The sequence below is a fragment of the Impatiens glandulifera genome, chromosome 5 (genome assembly GCF_907164915.1).
Source record: "Impatiens glandulifera chromosome 5, dImpGla2.1, whole genome shotgun sequence".
Taxonomy (NCBI): domain Eukaryota; kingdom Viridiplantae; phylum Streptophyta; class Magnoliopsida; order Ericales; family Balsaminaceae; genus Impatiens; species Impatiens glandulifera.
In genome coordinates, this window is record NC_061866.1 from 35,904,393 (window position 1) to 35,927,825 (window position 23,433).

Below are 23,433 nucleotides of genomic sequence, written 5' to 3' on the forward strand. Positions count from 1 at the left end.
CGTCAAACCAACCACTAACCACCACTCGACATTCATCTCGTGACCACACACTTTCAAATGCTCGTTAAGCCAACTATTAATTCCAACCTCATACTCAAAAAATCACCCACCACCCGACCTCCATCTTGTGACATTACACCTTCAAATACTTCCCAAACTAACCAATAATTCCGACTTCACACTCGACAAACTACCCACCACCCGACCTCCATCTCATTACCTCACACTTTTAAATGCTCGTCATACCAACCATTAATTTCAACCTCACACTCGACAAACTACCCACCACCCGACCTCCATATCGTGACCTTAAATTTTCAAATGCTCGCCAAACCAATCACTAATTCTGACCTCACACTTTCAAATGTCTATCATTTGTTTAAAAGTTGTGCCCCTATATATTATAATCAAGAATACATTCTTGAAAATATAAATTTGCATATATTATAGTCAAAAGAATACATTCTTAAAAATATAAATTTACATGTTTTGGGATTCGAACCCTAGTTTTAAATATAAAATGTGAATACTTAAACCATTAGACCATTTATGATTTTTGTAATAATTTTATTATTTTATGTATGTATATATATTTTGTATTTTTTTTACCAATTAGTTAATTTTTATATTAACATAAAAATTATATATATATATATATATATATATATATATATATATATATATATATATATATATATATTATGAGTATAAATAATTTTGACCTCACACTTGACAAACCACCCACCACCGACCCTCATCTCGTGACCTCACACTTTTAAATGCTCGTTATACCAATCACTAATTTCGAACTCACACTCGACAAATCACCCACCACCCGACCTCCATCTCGTGACCTCACACTTTGAAATGCTCGTCATACCAACCACTAATTCCAACTTCATACTTTCATATGCCTATCATTTGTTTAAAAGTTGCGCCACCATATATTATAGTCAAAAATACATTCTAGAAAATATAAATTTACATGTTTTGGGATTCAAACCCTAGTCTAAGGCATGAAATGTGAACACTTAAACTGCTAGACCACTTATGAGTATTGAAATAATTTTATTATTTTGTGTATGTATATATATTTTGTATTTAATATTTATTACCGATTAATTAATTTTTATATTAATATAAAAATTATTTATATTCATAAAGAAAAAATATTATATATATATATATATATATATATATATATATATATATATATATATGATGAGAGAAAAAATGTATGATAAAAAATAAAATGTATTTATATAAAATTAATGATGAAAAATAATATAATATATATATAAGATAACAAATAAATATAAAATTATGAAGGTAAGTGCATTTATAACGAAAAAAGAAACGTTTTTATATATATATATATATAAATAAAATAAATATAAAAATAATGAAGGTAAATGCATTTATAACAAAAAAAATTGTTTATATTTTGAATTTATATTAATATAGATAATTTTTTAGATGATATATGGTATGAAAATATATTATATATATATTGTTGAATTATCTCTTTATCTTGGATTATGTGCAATTTTGCTTACATTCAATATGTTGCTTTGTTTACACTCAATATTTTAAGAGTTGTTAGTCTTTATCTTTTATTACACTCAATATCCTTTAAATATCTGAATTTCTCATGTAACCTCATCTCAATATCTCAATAACATATTTTCCCTCTTTTCAAATTTCTACATGGTATTAGAGCAGGTTTTTCCATCTTGAATAAACCTGTTCACAATTTCCCGCTGCCTCCTCTGATGGTGGAAATAGTCATTAGAGGAGAACTCAAATAATTCTATTATCTCATATTTTCCAAAATCAGTTATCGCAAATCCCAGAACGTTCTTGAGCTCTTTCTTGGCAGTTTTGTCATTTCAAAAACTTTACTTTATATCTCGATCAATCTGTCCATCTTCGTGTCTCGCGACAGATTTTTTCCGGACATAATCTATCCAAACATTATCACCGTCCAGCTAAATGGTATAGTCTGCCTACAAAAAAAAATTCCAGCGACACTTCGGCGATTTAAAACCATCTCGCTGTCATCAACATCCAGCGACACTCTGACGATTCAAACGTCACTCACTGTCATCAATATTCAACGACACTCCGACGATTCAAACGTCACTCGTTGTCATCAATATTCAGCGACACTCTAACGATTCAAACATCACTCACAGTCATCAACATTCAACAACACTCTAGCGATTCAAACGTCACTCGCTATCATCAACATCCAGCGACACTCTGGCGATTCAAATCGTCACTCGCTGTCATCAACATCTCATCCCCTCCCCTCGACAAAAAAAATTCCTCTCCACTCTCATAGCTGCCCATGGCCTTTCCTATTAGGTGGTTAACATTCCCATCAAAGCTCTTCCCAAGTCGATTTGAGGAAGTATGTGGTAAGTTGGGCAATCTCAATATCTATTACTCAACTTGAGGGAGAGTGTTGAATTATCTATTTATCTTGGATTAGGTGCAATTTTTCTTACACTGAACATGTTAAGTGTTGTCAGTCTTTATCTTTTATTACACTCAATGTCCTTTAAATATCTAAATTTCTCATGTAACTTAATCTCACTGTCTCAATAACATATTTTCCCTCTTTTCAAAATTATATATATATATATATAATACATATGATTAATGGAAAGCACAATTTAATTAAGAAAGAGATAGTTGGAGAGAGAAAATACCTGATGACGTGGATTATATACCCGATGACGTGGATTAATATAGTGCTTGTTGACTTTAAAAATTATTATATATATAGATACTTTTATATATCATACCAGTAGTAACTTATAAAAGAAATGCTGTTAAGTAATTTACATTAAATTTCAAGCTTCTATATAATATCATAGATTGTCTCCTAGCCTCCAAAATTTTGATTATTTAGGCGCATCATTATGTCCATAAATTTTAATTTTTCAATTTGAAGTTTTTTTTTTCACGTGATCAATAAATATTATATAAATCTTGATAATAATTGTTTAATCACGTTGGAACGTCAAAAATAAGTCGACTAGTCGAGAGATCGACTCAGCCCAAATTGACTTATAAAAAAATCGACTTAGACTAGTTTTAACTTGTGAGAGTCACAACCAAATTTATTCAAAATTGGGAAAAGAAAAGTCGTGTTGAAGAACATTTTATTTTAAAAGATTATATTTTTGGTCCAATTCTTTATGAAATTCGAGAAAGGCATCAACGCTTTGTCCCTCGTGTCCGTTCAAATGTATGATCTCTACTCCCTCAACCATATTTAAAAATATGATTTTTACATATATTTTATCAATCAGTTATTTTTTACGATCCTATACATGTGTCCAAAGGTTAATCTCGTCCTAGACATGGATATAGTTTTGTAACAATCTGTTTCCAGTCACACATCTAGGTATAATCATGGTATGGGAAGCAAAATAAACCAAAGGAATTTACTTGTTTGTGGAGAATGTAAAACGCAAAATACCTGAAATAATGAAATCAAATGTTAGTTTTCAAATAAACCATTTTCTTTGGCAAATTATTATTTTCTTTAATTTTTAGAAAAGTTAAAAATAAATTTGAAAGGAACTAAAATGTCAGTGTTAAAATTCTAAAAATCAAATAAGGTCTTAAGGGATTTATTCGGACACAACGAGAATGATCGATTGCGATCGATCTAGGAGTAGGGGTGAAGACTAGTCGTAGGTAGCCAAGTGATCGGTCGGGTGCATAGAGGACCGGTCACAGACATTGGTTGCGTGGCTAAGGCTTTCAGTTCCGTGTCTTAGAATCTCGGTCACATGGCTATAATTTTCGGTCTTTGACATTCGGTCGTGACCTTGGCTTGTCGGCCATGAACCTCAGTCGGGCCTTCTGACATGACCTTAAATCACCTATCATGGCTCTTAGTTAGATGTTAAGGAAGATATGAGATTCTCGATCGTGTCTTCGATCGAGAATCAAGTTAAGATTTTGTTTTCTCGGTCAAAATCTATGTTAAGATTCTTGATCAAAAAGGGGGCCAAGGTTTGGGCTTCCCCGGTCAAAAACTAGGTGAGAGACAAAGGAGTCAGAAATCAAATCGGTGTATGATTTTCTCGGTAAAAAACTAGGCCATACATTTAGTTCTCGGTCATCAACATGCCAAACTGCAGGTCACCAACCCTCAATCCCTTTTCACGTTTCGGACATCAAACCCGAAGACAACACATCTATGCAACCATGAAACCCAAGCCTAACAACTAAATACAATACATACACAAATCTAACAACATGGTCTCACTAATAGTCATGAATGAACCAACAAAGAAGATGAAGTTGGCATTTTTGGGTTCTCTGCCATCAGTAGCCGTCCTACTATGCTATCAACCTCCAAGAGGTATATAGAACATAGTCACATTGTCATCTTTTTACAATCGACGACACGATCAACACGGTTGACACAACTCAATCGACGAAACGATCGTCACGAATGATATAATCGTCACGAATGACACAATTCGCAAAATGACACGATTGACATAGCCACAGAATCCCCTATTTTGCAAACGCTACTAGGGTTTCAATCGTACAGATCGCACTTCGGTGTATTCGCTGCGGCACGAGCGGCACAATCAATACCGCATAATCAAAGTCAAGATCGACACAAACAACACGATCTCCACGAACAGCACAATCAACAATGTCGCGGAAACCACGGTTGGATCATTCATAAGAACCGCTAGGGTTTCAACCGTTCTAATTGCGCATCGCGATAAACGTCGTTGTTTGAATCCGTCTGCTTTTGCCATTTCGAATCAGGAATATGAAAGCTTCTACAATAGGGAATATTTCTTCTTTGTCAACATTTGGCTCAAGTCTGACCAATTCTCTTAAATAGGATCCTGAGGTATCAAATTCCTGCTTCACTCACCCAAAGAAAGTCCAGGATGCAGATAACCAACAGGAAGGAAATAGGGGCACATACCCCATTACGTCTCATAAAAACAAAGACACTCTGGCTAAAGAAGGAAATGATGGCTTTTCTGAATTCGTGAGCAAGAGCATAAATGTCAACTCTGGAAAAGCTCCAGGTATGCCTTCTTCCACTATAGCATTCGATAATTTTGTTAAGATGAATGTCAACGGAGATAAGAGCAAAAATGAAATACGTACTGATTTCCCAAATAAACAAACTTTTTCAAATGAATTTGTTGCTGATTCTTTTGGGAATCAGAACCAATTCGATAAAACTGGTAAGTCATAGAGGAAAAAAGGAAAGCAAAATAAAACAGAGGCGACCAGCAAGAAGAAGGAAATTATAGAGGAACAAAAGGAAAATAGTGCTGGTCTGGAAGAAATCATGGTTGGAAACAAATGTCAGAATAATGCAGTAAACAAGAAAGTAGGAGAAACAGGGGAAACCGAAGAGAAGGCAAAAGGAAAATGGAGGGTTGGTTTTAATGAGAGGGAAAACTTCAGAGGGCTGAGAAACCAAATTTTAAGAATGCTGATGCAAGCTAAGAATGGAGAAATGGTTCTCAGCAAATAAAGGGCTCATCAAATCACTATTTTGGTAAACCTGCACTACCTCCAAGATTGGAACCTTCTAAAAAAAGAGGAGTATGAAATTATTGTTAGCTGGTCCGTCAACACAATGAAAGAGTTGGCAAAATGTACCAAGACAAAAGTTTATACTCTGAAGAAGAACCCAAATTGTCAGGTTGATCAAGTCTGGAAGAAGAATCCAGACACAAAGTAGGGTCAAAACTTAACAAAAGAAAGTGAAAACAAAATACCAAAAAATGGACAGATTTTCCTAGGTGCGTTCAAATCAAAGGTGGAAAAACTCGAAAATCCCTTTGAGTTCAAGCTACCATCAGACGTGGAAGAAAAATGCGTTCGATCATGGGAACAAGTGATAGTGGGTAATTATATTTGGAAAGAATCTGCCACTTTTGATGCCACCAAGGAAGAACTCATAAAGCAATGGGGAAAAGAAGGTCTAATGAAGGTCACATCTAACAGTCACAACATGTATTTTCTGAAATTCAATCAAGAGGCTAATCTTGAGAAAATTTTAGAGTTGGGACATACACATATGGGGAAAGAATGCATGATGCTCGAAAAATGGAAGGAGGGTACGAGCTATGATAGTATTCCAAAAGAAACAGTGCAACTCTGGTTCAAGTTGCGAAATATCCCTCCCCACATGTACAACGCGGAAGCCTTAAGTTATTTCTCTAGCCTTCTAGGAAACCCGCTATACATGGACAAAATCACCGAGGAAAACGAAAATCTCACGTATGCTAGGATGAGCGTTGAAGTTCAACCCAGAAGCAATCTCCCCAATGAAATTACAGTGGTGGATCGAAAGGGAAATGCTACCAAGATGGGCATACACTATGAATGACGACCGTACAGATGCGTGAACTGAAATACCTTTAAACATTCTATAATGAGATGCCCTAAATTAATGGCCAACTAGAAAGAAAACTAGGAACTACAAATGCAAAATGGAGAAGCCAAGCAACAAAAGGTTCCTAGTACAAATGAAACAGTTATGGAAAAACAAGTAGCAAAAGAAAGCAATGCCAAAGGGAAAGATGTTCAAAATTCGGATGAAGGAATTAAAGGAAATCAAACTCAAGAAGAGGAAGTAAGAAAGGAAAGGAAATTGATAAAACAGGAGATTCTGAAGAAGATAAACCTAAATGTAAGGAAGAGGAAGATGCAAAAGATGAAAGCAAAGATACAACAAAGGATAAGGAAACTAAGGTTGTTGATCCTCAAACACGGAAAACTGAAGCAGAGAAAAGTAGTGACAAAAACCATGAAATCCTGAAAAAGAATATATTTTACTATGTTAGTACGAGTTCATATAGAGCAAGATTAAACAATAAGAGCAGACAAACATCATCATATGCTTCAATTCAATCTCCCTTCATGAAGAACGCGAGAAGATTGAGACGTGGAAGAAGACAATATGCTCAAAAGGAAGATATGGAGACAACATAGGTTGTGATATCTAGATTGTAGTCTTTATTCATTTTAATATGTGTTTTGTAATGTGATTTGACTGCCACCATTCAGAAAATTTTGGGTCTTTTATTTGTCATCTTACAATCAAAACTAGGATTTGTCTAGTTTTGATTATTGACCCCTCCCACTTTTGGGCTTTTTAATGAAATGGTGTTAAACCGTTTCCCCCCCCCAAAAAAAAACATAGTCACATTGTTTGAACGAACTCAGTCGACATCTAACTGAAGAACAAAATAAGAAACCAAAACTATCCATGCATCACCACAATACCAAGTAATGCTCGAATCAAAGTATGCTTGACAACCGAGGAAAAATACGATAGTAAAATTAATCCCCATAATTTGACTATAACCTTTCACAACCAGTCTTACTTTAAACCTTGCATCTTTAATTCTAGGTGTACCTTCCTTTATTTTATACACCCACCTACAACAAATAACCTTCTTTCCCACATATAATTTTACGAGGCTCCACATACTATTCTTTTGAAAAGATTTCATCTATTTTTGCATGTCGATCATCCACTTGTTGAAGTCATCATAAGTGACTACATCAGAATATAAAGACCACATTTCTACACGGGGATCTAGATGAGGATATTTATATGCATCAACTTGAGAGATTTACCGTCTTAAGACAATACGACTTTGTATGTCATTTGAAGGAATCCCTCTATGGTTTAAATCAACCTCCAATGTTGTGGTATACAAGATTTGATTCTTTTATGATCACTCATGACATTAAAATAAGCAATTTTGATAGTTATATCTATTTAAAAATTAATAACGATGTTTTGTTTGTTTATCTCCTCATGTATGTTGATGATATACTGATAAAGGCTATAATGAATAGAAGGCAAACATCACTTTAAAATGCATATCTTTCAATTTTCGACCATTTTAAGTAAATGAGCTATCATTGATAAGCGCTTTGAGTAATCTTTCCAATGGTACCAAGTAGGCCTCATAGTTCATCGTGTAGTTCGCACTAGGTTGCTCGTAACAAGATTGATGCATGTGGAAACTAGTCACGTTATAGTAATTTTCTTTGGCAATATAGACTCTATCTATCAAAACTCAAAACGTGGGAGTTATAGACAACTCTTAGGTCTTTCTAATTCCTACTTGCTCATTCCATGAAGAGCCTCAAGCCAAAAGTTATGGATGTTTAAATTCTCGTATGAAGAAAATGCATGAATGCCGAAAGACAAATGAAGAGTGAACTTTAATAAATCATAACTCGGGTTAGGATGCATCATTTGATCTGATTCAAAAAGGGAGTTCAATATCATCGAGTTGGGAATCCACCATAAAACATTTGGCTTCATTGGGTTAAAGGTTGAGTCGACCCATTGAAGGAAAGGCGATTAAGGAGAGGGATGATTAAGGGATATAAGAAAGAGAGATTTCATTGGATTCTTTTATTTTTATTCCAAGTGTACCCCTTCAAACAGAATATAAGTTAGAGCAGTTATTTCAGTCAAAGGGATCAAAGGTGCATTTTGGGTGAAGACGGATGAGATTAGGAAGGTGAGTCCATCTAGAGAGAAGGGAGAGCAATCAGATTCCAAAAGAGCAAAGACTGATCGCAAGGAGGCACCAAATTAAGAACACACAAAGAAGATTCTGGAGAGGATCGCGATTTTTTTGACGAACTATGTTTTCTTGTTCATTTCTTCATCCACAATTATTCACGTAGGCTTTCTTTGATCCTTACCTTTTCCATTTGTTTAGGATGTCGGTTCAGTACATTGAAGTGAAGTCAACAATATGTGGATGAATAATGTTGACTGATTCATTTATATTTATTTTCATTTCTTATTGATTCTATTGATTGTCTAGTTCACCTTAGATGCTAAACATATTAAGTAGGTTGTGTTCATATCTATGAAGGGTGTTAAATTAAGTAAAAGGGGGAAATAAGGGGAACTTATTAAATTAAGTTGAATTATGAAAAACGTTTTAATTAATTAAAATGAACTTAGGATAATTAAAATGAACACACATGGTTTTGTTGAATGAATAAAACTAAATTTAGCAATGTGTTAATGCGTAGGTAAAAACTAAAGACTCGCTGGCAGAAGAGTTCCCTAACAGTAGAGTTGCCATCAGTTGAAGACTCGCTGACAGTAGAGTTACTCAATCATCAGAGTTCACTAACAGTAGAGTTGCCATCAACTGAAGACTCACTGACAGCAAAGTTCGTCAATAGTAGAGTTGCCATCAGCCGAAGACTTGCTGGAAGTAGAGTTCGCCAATAGCAGAGTTGCCATCAGCTGAAGACTCGCTGGTAGTAGAGTTCACCAACAGCAGAACTGCCATCAACTGAAGATTCGATGGAAGCAGAGTTGCTTAAATAGTAGAGTTGCCATCAGCTAAAGATTCACTAACATCAGAGTTGCCATCAACAGACTCGCTATCAATTGAGCTTAGACAACATAGTTTCTCAAATAGTAGAGTTCACTAACAGTAGAGCTCGCCATCAGTAGAGTTTGCTAGCAGCTGATCTGATCAACAACTGAGTCCGATATTAGCCGAGTAGCTCATCGGTAGAGCTGCTCATCAGTAGAGTTCTCTATCTGCTGAGTTCTATGAATGCTTATCAACTAAGTCAAGTAGTTAAGCACTCAAGAATGAAATACGATAAAATGTACAACCAACTCTCTACTTTGACATACAAAATGATAAACGAATATTCCATTCCTCTACGCACTAAAACCCCGTGCGCTAGGTATATGACAAACGTACTACTGACACGTATTGACAGAATGGATTCGACCGATTCCATGCCTGAAAGATAAAAAGGCATAAGAGAACAATGTGTAAATCCTCTCAATCGTTCTCGGTTCTTTGGTTCTCTTTCTCTCTCTCCTCCATCTAGTTCTTTGCGGGTGTTTTTGCTAGTGACTACGTTACGCATAAGATAATCTTTTGTATTATTTGATAATCATCTTACTTGTGTAAGTTGAATAAATAGTCGTTTGTTCAACAAGATAGTGTGAGGGCTAGGAGTTCAGACAGGCAAGTGTTAAGACCTATGATATGTGTGGGTTTGTGTAAAGGCTATACAAATCAAAGTCTTCTAGTGAAATCCTTCTAGAAACAGAAGAAGGGGTGATGTAAGAGTTTTTCTCTTCGAACATCCATAAAATCTTGTGTTGTCTTTTCATTGCTTCATTCATTCTCATATCTATCGCTTCAAATCCTGTCAGTATTTTCCGCACTTGAAACCGTTTAAGATCTTTCTACGATTTTTCCAAGAACAGAAATAGATTTTCAATCCCTAACATGATTAAAATCACATTTAAGTGAAAAATAGAACAACAATATTCAACCCTCCCTTTTACTGTTGTCTTCGATCCTAACAAGTGGTATCAAAGCAAGTTTTATATTATTAAGATACTATATATATCTGAATAATGTCTTACATAAACAAGACTCCAATATTCTCAAAGGAAGACTATGATGACTAGAAGATTAGTATGCAAGCACATCTGGCGGTACAAGATGATGACGTGTGGTATGTCATCACATATGTTCCCATGAAGATATTAAAGGTCAACACAGTCACAAATAGAACAGAGGGTGCTCCTCAGATGACAGAGAAACCCAGATACGAGTGAATTGTAGAAGACAAGAGGACGGTCAACATCAACAATATAACCAAAGACATCCTCTGCAAAACTTTGGACAAGAACATGTTCAGCAAGATCAAATCATGTTCCTCTGCCAAAGAGATCTGGGAGAAGCTGACTCAACTTTGTGAAGGCAACAACCAAATAAAAGAAAACAAGCCGATGGTTGCCACACAAAAGTTAGACAATATTAGGATGCGCCCGGGTGAGACAATGACTGAATTCAACGAAAGATTCAGTAGCATAGTCATCGAACTCTCAACCCTAGTAAAGGTATATAGAAACAAAAAAGTTGTTATCAAATTTATGAGAGCTTTGCCTAGAGAATGGGATATCAAAACGATGGCTATGAGGGAATCCAAGAACTTCAACAAGATCGAATTGTATGATCTATTTGCCGATCTGAAGGCCTATGAGTTTGAGATAAACTCAAGGAATGAGGAGGAGTAGTCCACCTCCATAACAACACAAGCATTGGTGACTACTGAAGAGACACCTGCTTCGACATCTGCCAAGTCTGCTGAATAGATCAGCGACAACGCGATGTCATTATTTGTAAAAAAGTTTGGCAAATTCATGAGGAAGAATCATTCTAACTCTAATATTAATAAAATAATTATAGAAATGAGTCTAATGCTAATATATAATGTTTCAATTATGACAGACTAGGTCACTTCATGTATGACTACAACAAACCCAGAAGGGATGACAAGAAGCCATTCGAGAGGAAGTACAAGGAGGATCACAAATCTTCCAGGAATAAGAAGGAACAGAAGACTCTACTTGTTGAGGAAAACAAGAGCAAATGGACTGAAAGTGATTTCGATGAGAGATCCTCAAGTAAAAGTGAGGAAGAAATTATTAAATGCTTCATGGAAGATGACAACAAGGTATTTGATTTCACATCTGATTAATTCACAAGAAATGATTTAATTACTGCACTTAATGACATGGTCATTGAGTGTAAGAAACTATCAGATCTGTTGGAAAAAATTAAAAAAAAGTAAAGAAAATAGTTAATTAAGTAAGAAATAATTAACTTGAAATAGAAATAAACAATAGCTATGATCTGGAACATTATCATAAAAGCTCAATTTTGATGATGTTTAAATGTGAATGAAGCTAAGTTGTCTATTTGTTTTATGCAGGTGCATATATAAGACTACGCTACTTTAGAAGTGGTTTAAAGCAGACAATCTTAGACGTCAAACGTAGTTAGACGTGTAAGTCTAACTCCTTTAGACTAGATCTAAAGGGAAACGTAGTTAGACGAGGTTGTCTAACTCCTTTAGATGAGGTCTAAAGGGAAGCGTAGTTAAATGAGGTCGTCTAACTCCTTTAGACGAGGTCTAAAGGGAAACGTAGTTAGACGAGGATGTCTAACTCCTTTAGACGAGGTCTAAAGGGAAGCATAATTAGACGATGTCTTCTAACTCCTTTAGATGAGGTCTAAAGGGATGCGTAATTAGACGAGGTCGTCTAACTCCTTTAGACGAGGTCTAAAGGGATGCGTAGTTAGACGAGGACGTCTAACTCCTTTAGACGAGGTCTAAAGGAGCACGTCTAATGCCTTGCTTTAGCAGCCGTCTGAAGAAAGCATATGTTTAACCAAGATCAATTAGTTGTCTACTACTCCTGCTCCACTCACTTCTGTGCAGTCTGAAAAATCAACTAATTTCATCAACTGAATGAACACCACGTACGCGAATATCCTTACAACTGCCTATATAGTACAAGAAAATATCAGAGGATATTCGACGCACTAATTGTTCGGTACGACCACTATCCAATTGCTCAGAGTCTTCTGTACTCTGGTACTATGGGAGGCCTTCCAACGAACACATGCCACGTGTCCACAAAGAAGATTCGACCGTTGGTGTCCTTTTACTACAAATAGATGCTCAAGGACAACAGATAAATCACTGATACACTAAATCACCGGAACACTACTGATACACTGAATCACCGGAACATCACTAATACACCGAATCACCGGAACACTACTGATACACTAAATCACCGAAACATCACTAATACACTGAATCACCAGAACACTACTGATACACTGAATCACCGGAACACTACTGATACACTGAATCACCGGAACACTACTGATACACTAAATCACCGGAACACTACTGATATACTGAATCACCGGAACACTACTAATACACTAAATCACTGGAACATCACTAATACACTGAATTACCAGAAAAATACTGATACACTAAATCACCGGAACACTACTAATACACTGAATCACCGGAACACCATTGATACACTAAATCACCGAATTACTAGATTACTTGACGCTCTCTGCTATCTGACATACAATCTTACTCTTTCTCTTACTAACTTCTTACATCCTTTAAGATTAAGAGAGAAATTCAATTACTGTCTAGTTGTGAGAACATTATAAGTTGAATAGAGATTGTCATGTTCAACAGAGAGTTAGATAGCTCAGTGAGTTGTATTCGATTCAAAGTATTTAGTGGATATCCTTTCGGTTGTGGAAGAAGGGGTGATGTAGGAGTTTTATCTACGAACATCCATAAAATTCCCTCTGTTCTTTACTTTATGTCATTTACATTCGGTCATTCAAAGCTTCAAATCCGACGAACACTTCCGCACTTGAATCCGTTTCAAGATTTTGGATGATTTGTGAAGAATAGATACAGATACTAATCCCTCACAAGATTATTATCGAAGAATTTTTCGTTAACTGCTAACAATAGTCAGACCCTAGTCTCTATTAGTAGCACCGATCCAAACAAGATCTTTTTAACAAAATAAATTTGAAAAAAAATCTAACAATACAATTTTCTCAATTCAAAATAAACCAGAAATTTTGAAAAACAAAATGAATGAGCTATCAGTTGAGAATGAGAAGCTCAAAGAAATAGCTTAGAATTTATCTATTGAAAATCAGAGATTAAACTATGTGGTTGGTTCATGGACTAAGTCTGGAAATGCACTCAAGAAATTGTATGAGCAACAAAGGCCTACCGAATGAAAATCTAGTCTGGGATTTGTTGGGGGCAATCCAACTTAGTCCTGCAACAAGTTGAACCCGATAAAATACAAACTTAATTTCATAAGTTTCATCAAGGGAAATTGAGCTGACATTTGAACTAATCAAAACTGTAATAATTTGACTATTAAAGATGAAATTAAATATGTTAAGACAACTAACCAAAAGTCAAGTTGGCTTAAGCCCAAATATAGGGTAGCCAGCTGGTCTAGTAAGCACAAACATGGCAGAAATCTAGGAATGTTTTTATCAAAACTCATCTTTTAAAATTAACGGATCATCAATAGACAGAAAGAAATCCGTCAAGTCTAAAACATACACATTATTAAAAATACTAAATGAGAGATCCATAAAAAATAACTCATGTATGGATCCCAAGTGACTATTAACCATGGACCTATATGAATATGGGTACCAAAGTTGTCAATGTATATATGTTTAGGTAAAATAAGACAACAATTTGGAAGATTCAGTGTGGTATCTGGACAACGACTTCTCTAGGCATATTACATGCAACAACCGGCTGCTGGCGGACATATCAAAATGCACTAGACCAAAGATCACTTTCGGTGATAACTCGAAAGGTAAAATTGAGGGTAAGATTGTCCACGACAACTTTACTGTTAATAATGTGTTATTGATAGAAAATTTATGTTACAATTTAATTAGCATAAGTCAAATGTGTGATAATGGGTACATAATAAAATTTCAAAAGCATGCATGTCTTGTTAGAGATCAGTAGGGGAACACTCTGCTAATAAGAAGTAAAGTAGGAAACTCTTATAAAATGAATTGGAAGAATAAATCTTTAGATCATGTATGCATGATTGCCAAAAATGATCAAAAATAGTTATGACATAAAAGACTTAATCATATAAACTTTAAAACAATTAATAATATATGTACAAAAGATCTTGTAACTGGAATTCTTAAACTTAAATTTAATAAAGACAAGATTTGCCCAACTTGTCAAATATAGGAGTGTTCATCGGTTCGGTTTTTGGGTTATTAAAGTTTCTCGGTTCGGTTCTTCGAATTATTATTATTAGCTAATTTGAAAATCGAACCAAATTAGAATAAATTCTAATAAAACCGAACCGAATTCGAATTTATATTCGGTTCGAATTTCGAATAATTCAAATTCGAACCGAATTCGATTTTCTTTTTTTCTTTTTTACTTTTATTCTAATTCAAAATAAAATTTGAATTATGATGTTGAACGACGAAGATAGATCTTGAATTCGAAATAGGTATTAAACGATACAATGATATATCAAGATTTAACAGTTTTGACAAAGAAGAAACTATGACATAACCAGATTAAATAGATTAAACTCAAAGATGTAGTTGAAGTCTGAAGACTCTTTAATATAAGAATGAAGAAGAGATGTAATTTAATCATGAAGGCTCTTTCATATGAGAATGAAGGTGGAAGAGGGAGGTGACAATAAAGATTATGTTAATTTTATATAAGAATGGAGATGAAAGAGGAAGATGGCATCTTGAGATTAGGTTAAGAGAATAGAGATATGGAGGAATTAAAGAATGAAAATGGATTATGTTTAAAATATATATGAGGTGAGCGGTTGAGAAATTAAGTTTAAAGAATAAAGATGAGGTGGGCGTCGACCTGTTGAGAAATTAGGGTTAGAGAATATAAATGAAGTAAGAGGCGGCTAAGAAATTAGGTTTAGAGAATGAAGGAGGAATTATTATATATAATAAATGATATAATATATAATAAAATAAATAAAATATTATAATATATATATAAATTGTATATTATATATAGTAAATAATAAAATATAAAATAAAAAATGAATTTAGTTTTCGGTTTGATTTTCGAGTTGAAACCCCAACTCGAAAACCAATTCGAAAACCGTATTTGAATTCGAATTGGTTTAAAATTTGATTCGAAAACCAAAAATGAAATTTGAATTCGGTTTATTCGAATTCGGTCGGATATTCAGTTCAGATTAAATATTGAAAACCTCTAGTCAAATGGGCAAACATGTTAGATGAACATTTAAAAACAAAGGGAATATCCAATATGATAGATGTTTAGAATTACTACACATGGACCTATTTGGTCCAATTCCAGTACCTAGTTAGGGAGAATGAGATATACACTAGTCATAGTTGATGACTACTCAAGGTTCACTTGGGTAGTATTTTTAGCATCTAAGGAACAAACTGGTGTTAACTTAATTAAAATTTTTTGAAGACTATAACATGAAAAATCCTTAATCATTATAAAAATTAGAAGTGATAGAGGAACAAATTTACAAACAAGAATTTGTCCTTTTTCTTGAGGAATCTGGTATTAGACACGAGTTGTCTAGTGCTAGAACTCCACAACAAAATGGTGTTGCTGAAAGCAGAAATATAACACTGAAAGAAACAGCTAGATCAATGCTAGCTGATTCTAGTGTGTCTTAAAAACTTTGGGAAGAAGCTATTAATACAACATGCTGGATTAACCAATTTCCGAGAAGTCAACTTCATGTTTTGAATCCGGGTATATCTGATCATTGCCCGATTAAATTGTTCTGGGAAAAGGAAGAAAGGTTCAAAAGGCCCTTTAAATTTTTCAATTTCTGGATGGATAATGATAAATTCAAGGGTATTCTCGAAAGCGTATGGTCAACAGATGTCAGAGGTTCCAACATGTACAGGGTTTCAGAGAAGCTTAAGCTCCTGAAGAATCATCTCCAAAGCTTTGACAAGAAGAAGTTCAGCAATATCTCCAATAGAGTTCTGGCTGCTAGAGAAGAACTGGAAGAGGTTCAGAAAAAGTTATTAAGGGATGATAGTGATGAACAACTCAATGAAACAGAAAGATATGCGCTTGAAAACTTCAGGAAACTGAGTCTGCTTGAAGAGAATTTTGTTAGACAGAAATCAAGACAGAGCTGGCTTTTGTTGGGTGACAAAAACACAGCTTTCTTCTACAGAAAATGCAAGGCTAGAAACATGAGAAACAATGTGTACAGGCTGAAGATTGATGATGGTGAATATGTTCAGGGTCAAAAGGGTGTCCAAGATCTGGCTATTAATTTCTATAAACAACTTATGGGTACAAGAAAGCACCATCAAAGTCACCTGAATACCTTGTATCAAATTATTGATAGGAAAATCTCTGCAGAATATAGTCGCGAATTGATAAGGGTGGTCACGAAGGTTGAGGTTAAAGAAGCTCTGTTTAGTATTGATGGAAATAAAAGCCCGGGTCCTGATGGGTTTAATGCACAGTTTTTCAAAGATAATTGGTCGGTTGTGGGTAAAGATGTTACTGATGGGGTTCTGGAGTTTTTCAAAAATAGGAAGATGTTAAAGAAATGGAATACAGCGGTCCCAACCTTGATCCCCAAAACTGCGGTACCTGAGAAAGTACAAGATTTCAGACCAATTTCCTGTTGCAATGTGATTTATAAAATCATTTCAAAAATCATTTCTAAACGTTTTAAAAATGTAATAGAAAAAATAATAAATCTTAATCAATCTGCATTCATCCCCGGTAGGACAATCTCTCATAATATTCTTCTCATGCAGAGCCTATTAAAAGGCTACGGGAAAAAAAATATCCCCGAGAGTGGCTTTCAAAATAGATATCAAGAAAGCTTTCGACTCTGTTAGATGGGAAGCCATTCGAGACTTTCTGGTTGTTTCTGCTTTTCCTATGATTTTTATCGATTGGATTATGCAATGCGTTTCATCATCCTGCTTTGTTGTTAGCGTCAATGGAGTCCACAGAGGCTATTTCAAGGTTGAAAACGGGGTAAGGCAAGGGGACCCCCTCTCTTCTTACCTTTTCGTAGCTATCATGGCGATCTTTGAGAGCATCTTCGCGATGTTCCGAAAGAATCGTCCATACATCTTTCACCCATTCTGTGAGGTAGAGGAGGTAACACATTTATGCTTTGCTGACGATTTGTTCATTCTAGCGCACACAGACGTTGATTCCATTAAAGCTATTAGGGATGCACTAACGTTCTTTTCTGAGGTAACATGTTTAACTATTAATGAAAACAAAAGTGTGGCATTTTATGGAGGCGTGAAGGACGAAACAAAGCAGAACATCTTCAACATCATGGGCATCAAGGAAGGCAACTTTCCCATAAGGTACTTAGGAATTTCGTTAACTGCGAAGCAGATCGAGATCTCACACTACAAGCCGCTGATTGAAAAGGTAAAAAACACGATATCTGGCTGGGCAGCAAAAAAACTTTCTTATGTAGGGAGGATCGAACTTATCAAAACCGTGGTTATGGGCATAGTTGGCTATTGGGCGCAGCAAATGGTCATTCCGAAGAAGGTAATGAAGGAACTCGACACGCTGATGAGAAACTTTATCTGGGGTAGTAGTGGAAGAGGAGGAAAGAAAGTCAAATAGATCGCTCTCTGCAAACCAAAGGACGAGGGAGGCATCGACCTGAAGAAATGTATCGAGTGGAACAAGGCTCTAACCGTCAAGCATCTGTGGGCTTTGGAGCGCAATCAGGAGTCACTATGGATCAAATGGGTGCATACGAGGTTTATGAAACACGAAACCAACATCTGGACCTGCAAAATTCACGAATGTATGAGCTGGTCTCTAAAAAAGATTCTTAAACTAAGAAGCGATATTGCAGATCCTTATGACATCCGACTAGGGGACGGGAAATGCACTTTATTCTGGCATGACCCTTGGTTTGAAAACCAGCCTATCATCGACAAGGAGGAGTTTCAAAATACTCGTCTCAGAAGGGACTGCGCAAAAGCGAAAATCAGAGACATCAAAGACGGGAATTGGAACTTGCTCTTGAGAAGAATTCCAGAAGGAAAGAGGATACTTGATCATATAAGTACCATACAACTACACGACAGACCGAATATTCATGAATGGAAAGCTGAGGACAATGGGAAGCTGGTATTGAAGAAAATATGGGAGGTAATCCGGGAAAAAGCGCAGAAAGTAGAATGGGCTCCTCTTGTATGGTCAACGGAGATTATCACTCGACACCAGTTCATTCTATGGCTCGCCTTCTGGGAAAGACTCAGCACTCGTGATCGTATCAGTAAGTATATGAGCATCCCGGACGCGAGCTGTCTTCTATGCATAAGAAATGAAGAAACCATAGATCACCTATTCAGGAGTTGTTGTATTGCTTCGGAGCTTTGGGACAGATTCTATAAAAGCCTGGAGCTGACCAGTTTCCCGAGCGAATGGAATGAAATCAAAGAAGCAACACTACTCAAAGCCAAGGGAAATAGATTTGCAACAAGCGTGTTCAAGTGTGGATTTGGAGCAGTGGTGTATAACATTTGGCAAGAACGGAATGCAAGGGTATATGACAGAACCCGCAGGAGCATTGACGAGTTATGGAAAGATATTGTATCGGATTGCAGCGCCCTCGCGGGAACGTGGAGAAGAATTCCAAGCACGGAGCAGAACTGGAATATCTGCAAGAACTGGAATTTACCGTTTTTTAAACTCACTAGAATTGAAAGCATTGTAAACAAATAATTCATTTACGTTTTTAGCTTTTTAGCTTTTATTCAGAATGTTACGACTTCAAAATCATTCTAGGCCTGTCTAGAATGATCTCTTAAACTCGTGGTTTTTTTTTCCCGTTTTTGGGAATTTTTAATGAAATGACGCTAAGTCGTTTCCCCCCCCCCCACCAAAAAAAAAAACAGGTCAATGATTAAAAAACGATTTAATAAAATACCTTATGAAATTTGGTATGGAAAAACTCCTAAAATATCATACTTTAGGATATTCGGATGTAAGAGTTTTATTCACAACAATGGATAAATCATCTGACTACTTTTGATGCCAAATCAGATATTGACATCATGCTAGGTTATTATTTAGTTAGCAAAGCCTGTAGAGTTTTCAATAAACAAGCTCCAACTGTTGAAAAATCAACCCATGTTGTATTTGATAAATCTGTTGAAAATAATTCTAATAAAATTAATGAATTATCTAATAGATTGGAAACAACTAATCTCCAATCTGATAGTGAAGATGAAGTTCAAGTCAACAGAAACAACCCATCTGATCAGCCAGCTGACACGGTTGATATTCAACCAGTCAACCAAACTGAAAGTCAGCAGGCAACTGATAGTCTGAATGTTACTAGAACAGCTTATCAGACAACTGACCTTCTAGGACCAAACTTCAGATAGAACAGAAATCATCACCAAAATTAATCATTAGAAATCCCTCTACATCTCTTAGGACCAGAAACCAATTAATTGATGAATATGCAAACTTTGCTTTTATGTCTCAAATCAAACCTAAGAAAGTAAATGAAGCATTGCTTGATCCAGATTGGATCAATGCCATGCAAAAAGAACTAAACCAATTTGAAAGAAACAAACTTTGGCATCTAATTCCTAGACCAATTAATCAACCTTTTATTAGAACTAGGTGGGTATTTAGAAATAAACTAAATGAAGATGGATTAATTATTAGAAACAAAGCTAGGCTAGTAGCTCAAGGATATAGACAAGAGGAAGGAATTGACTTCAAGGAGTCATTTTCTCCCGTAGCTAGGTTAGAATCTATTAGAATCTTCGTAGCATATGCTACTTTCAAAAAATTTAAAGTATATCATATGGACGTTAAGAGTGTCTTTCTTAACGGCATATTTAATGAGGATGTTTATGTTGGGTCAAATTATTTTGACTAAGTGTTGAAATAATTTAACCACTGATATTTTGATGATGAAATAACTTATGAGTTTTGATACAGGTATATTGAGACAATATGTTATAAGACTTGGATCTAATTAGGTTCATTAGACTGATTTTGGCTTTCATTGCATAAAATTAGACGTACAGTCTAACTCATCGGAGTTAGACGCGTAGTCTAATAGACGTGTAATTAGACGCAAGTCTAATGAATACACGAAATTAGACGTAAGTTTAATAGAATTAGACGTAAGTCTAATAGAATTAGACGTATAGTCTAACTCATCGGAGTTAGACGTGTAGTCTAATAGATGTAAAGAATTAGACGAATTTTCTAAGGAATACACGAAATTAGACGTAAGTCTAATATGTGTGTAATTAGATGGGTAGTCTAATTGATATTCAGAATTAGACATAAGTCTAATAGAATTAGACGTATAGTCTAACTCATCGGAGTTAGATGTGTAGTCTAATAGATGTAAAGAATTAGACGGATTGTCTAATGAATACACGGAATTAGACGTGCAGTCTAACTCAGTGGAGTTAGACGTGCAGTCTAATGATTATTGTAATTAGACGTGTGGTCTAATTAATGAAAGTTAGACGTGAGTCTAACTCCTTCAGACAAGTCTGAGATAGAACCAGAAGTAAACATGCAGTCTAACTCAATGGAGTTAGACGTGCAGTCTAATGGTTATTGTAATTAGACGTGAGTCTAATTCTATTAGACCAGGCGGTCTAATAGATGTTTTTCTATTAGAAGGAGATGACCTATTTCATTAGACTGATTTTCACAATCCGTCTAACTGAAATACGTCTAATGCTCAATTTAAGCAGTACGCTTAAATCTAGCATTTCTCCTACCTACGTGCTATAGCTGTACCCTACTTCTACTCCACTTTCTTGTGAAGCTTAGTACAACAGCTATACGCATCCAATCAAGGAATGCCACGTAAGAGAATTTCCCTCAAATTACTTGTTTTGCAGTTACATCTCTGATGGAATATTCCGCGCACTACCAGTTCTGTACGGCCACGATCCTTGTGCTCAGAACCTGCTGTGTACAATGGAAGCTTTCCAATGGAAGAGTGCCACGTATCATTCTTGAAGTTTCGACCGTTAGCTCCTGCTCAGTATTTAACCAATCCTAAGGACAACGGATGAAGTACCTTACCAGTTACTTGCCAATCTTGCTTACTGAAACTACAACGAATTCAAGCCTTTGAATATTGTGAAGCTTCTTTCTGATTGTACTGTGTGTGAATCGAGAGAGAGAGCTAGAATCAAAACACCTTTAGCTGAGTGATATTCTTCATCTTGTAATTGAACAGAAAGTGTTCTGTTCAATAGTGAGCTAAGTGTGTGTGTAAACTGTATTTGATTCTAATCATATTATAGTGAATCCTTCCGGTGGTTGAAAGAAGGGGTGATGTAGGAGAGTTTCTCCGAACATTCATAAACAAACTCCTATGTTCTTCTTTTCTGTCATCTTTTCATATTTCATCTTGTGCTTCAAACCCAACTAAACAATTCCGCCTTGATTCCGTTTCAAGTGTTTACACAAGTTTGCGTAGAATAGAAAGCGAATTAAATCCCTAACATGATTTCCTTCAAACTGTTTTTTTATAAGCCTTCATCCTTAGCCAGACCCCCGTCTCTATCGATAAAGCCTATCCTATCAATTGGTATCAGAGCCCTGTTTCTATTCTCAAGCATCAAGAACCCAAAGCATGTCTTGCATCAATGAAATTCCTCTTCTGTCAAAGGACAACTACGATTGTTGGATGATGAGAATGCAAGCTCACTTGGCTGCTATTGACTATGATATGTGGAGTGTCATCACCGATGGCCCCATAAAGATTTCAAAGCCAAGAAGTGAGTGGACCACTGAAGATAAGGTGACCAACAACCTGGATAATGTTGCTAAGAATATTCTGTTCCAGTCACTCAACATGAATATGTTCTGTGAGATCAAGTCATGTTCCATTGCAAAAGAGATATGGGATAAGCTCAACCAGATCCACAGTGTGAATTCTCAAGCAAAGAAGAACCAGAAAGCATTCATTTGCAATCAGAACAAGTCCAGATGGGCTGACAGTGATTCGGAGGAGCCTTCTGCCGAAAAAGAGAATGAAGCGGTAACATGTCTGATGGCAGATGACCAATCTAAGGTAAATGATATCTCTGCACCAGAATTTACAAACGAGGAGTTAACTAATGCACTCAATAAAATGGCCATTGAGTATAAGAAGTTAGATGACTCTTTTTATGAAATGAAAGTTAAATATGAATCAACTGTTCTTTCTCCAAACCAAGAATCTGAACCAAACGTTTTTGATGAAAACTTAACAGAGATCTCATCTGAGAATGAGATGCTCAAAGAACAGATTCAAACTCTTTCATCCGAAAACAAGAGACTAAACTATATTGTCAGTGCATGGACAAGATCAGGAGACTCTGTCAAATATCAGATCAGCATGTTGAAACCTGCTAGATCTAGATCCGGTTTGGGATATAACAGCAATGATCCTAATCTGTCTTGCAAAAAGTCAAACTCTCTAACTGACAAGTTTAAGCCTATAAAATTTGTCAAAAGAGATATGACTAACAATGAATCTGATCATCTTCATGAAGAAGTTGTTCTAAAAAATGAAATAGTTTATGTTCCACCAACTGTTAGCTGGCTTAAGAATAAGCTAGAAAAGGCTAATAAGTCTGGTAATTCAAAATCTGACTCTAAGTCAAGAAGTTTTAAAAGAAAACCTTCTTCAAAAATTAAAGGATCAGTGGCTAGCAGAAAGTCGTCTGCTAATCAAAAACATACGCATTAATCACAACACAAAATGGGAAGTCCATCAAAATAACTCAAATATGGATTCCTAAGGGACTGATTGACCGAGGACCCAATTGAAGGTGGGTACCAAAAGATTGTAAATATCTTTTTAGGTAGGTACAAATAAATGAAGGACTGGAGGAATCTGTATGGTATCTTGATAGCGGATGTTCCAGGCATATGACAGGAAACAAATGGCTTCTCACTGATATATCAGACTGCTCTGGACCT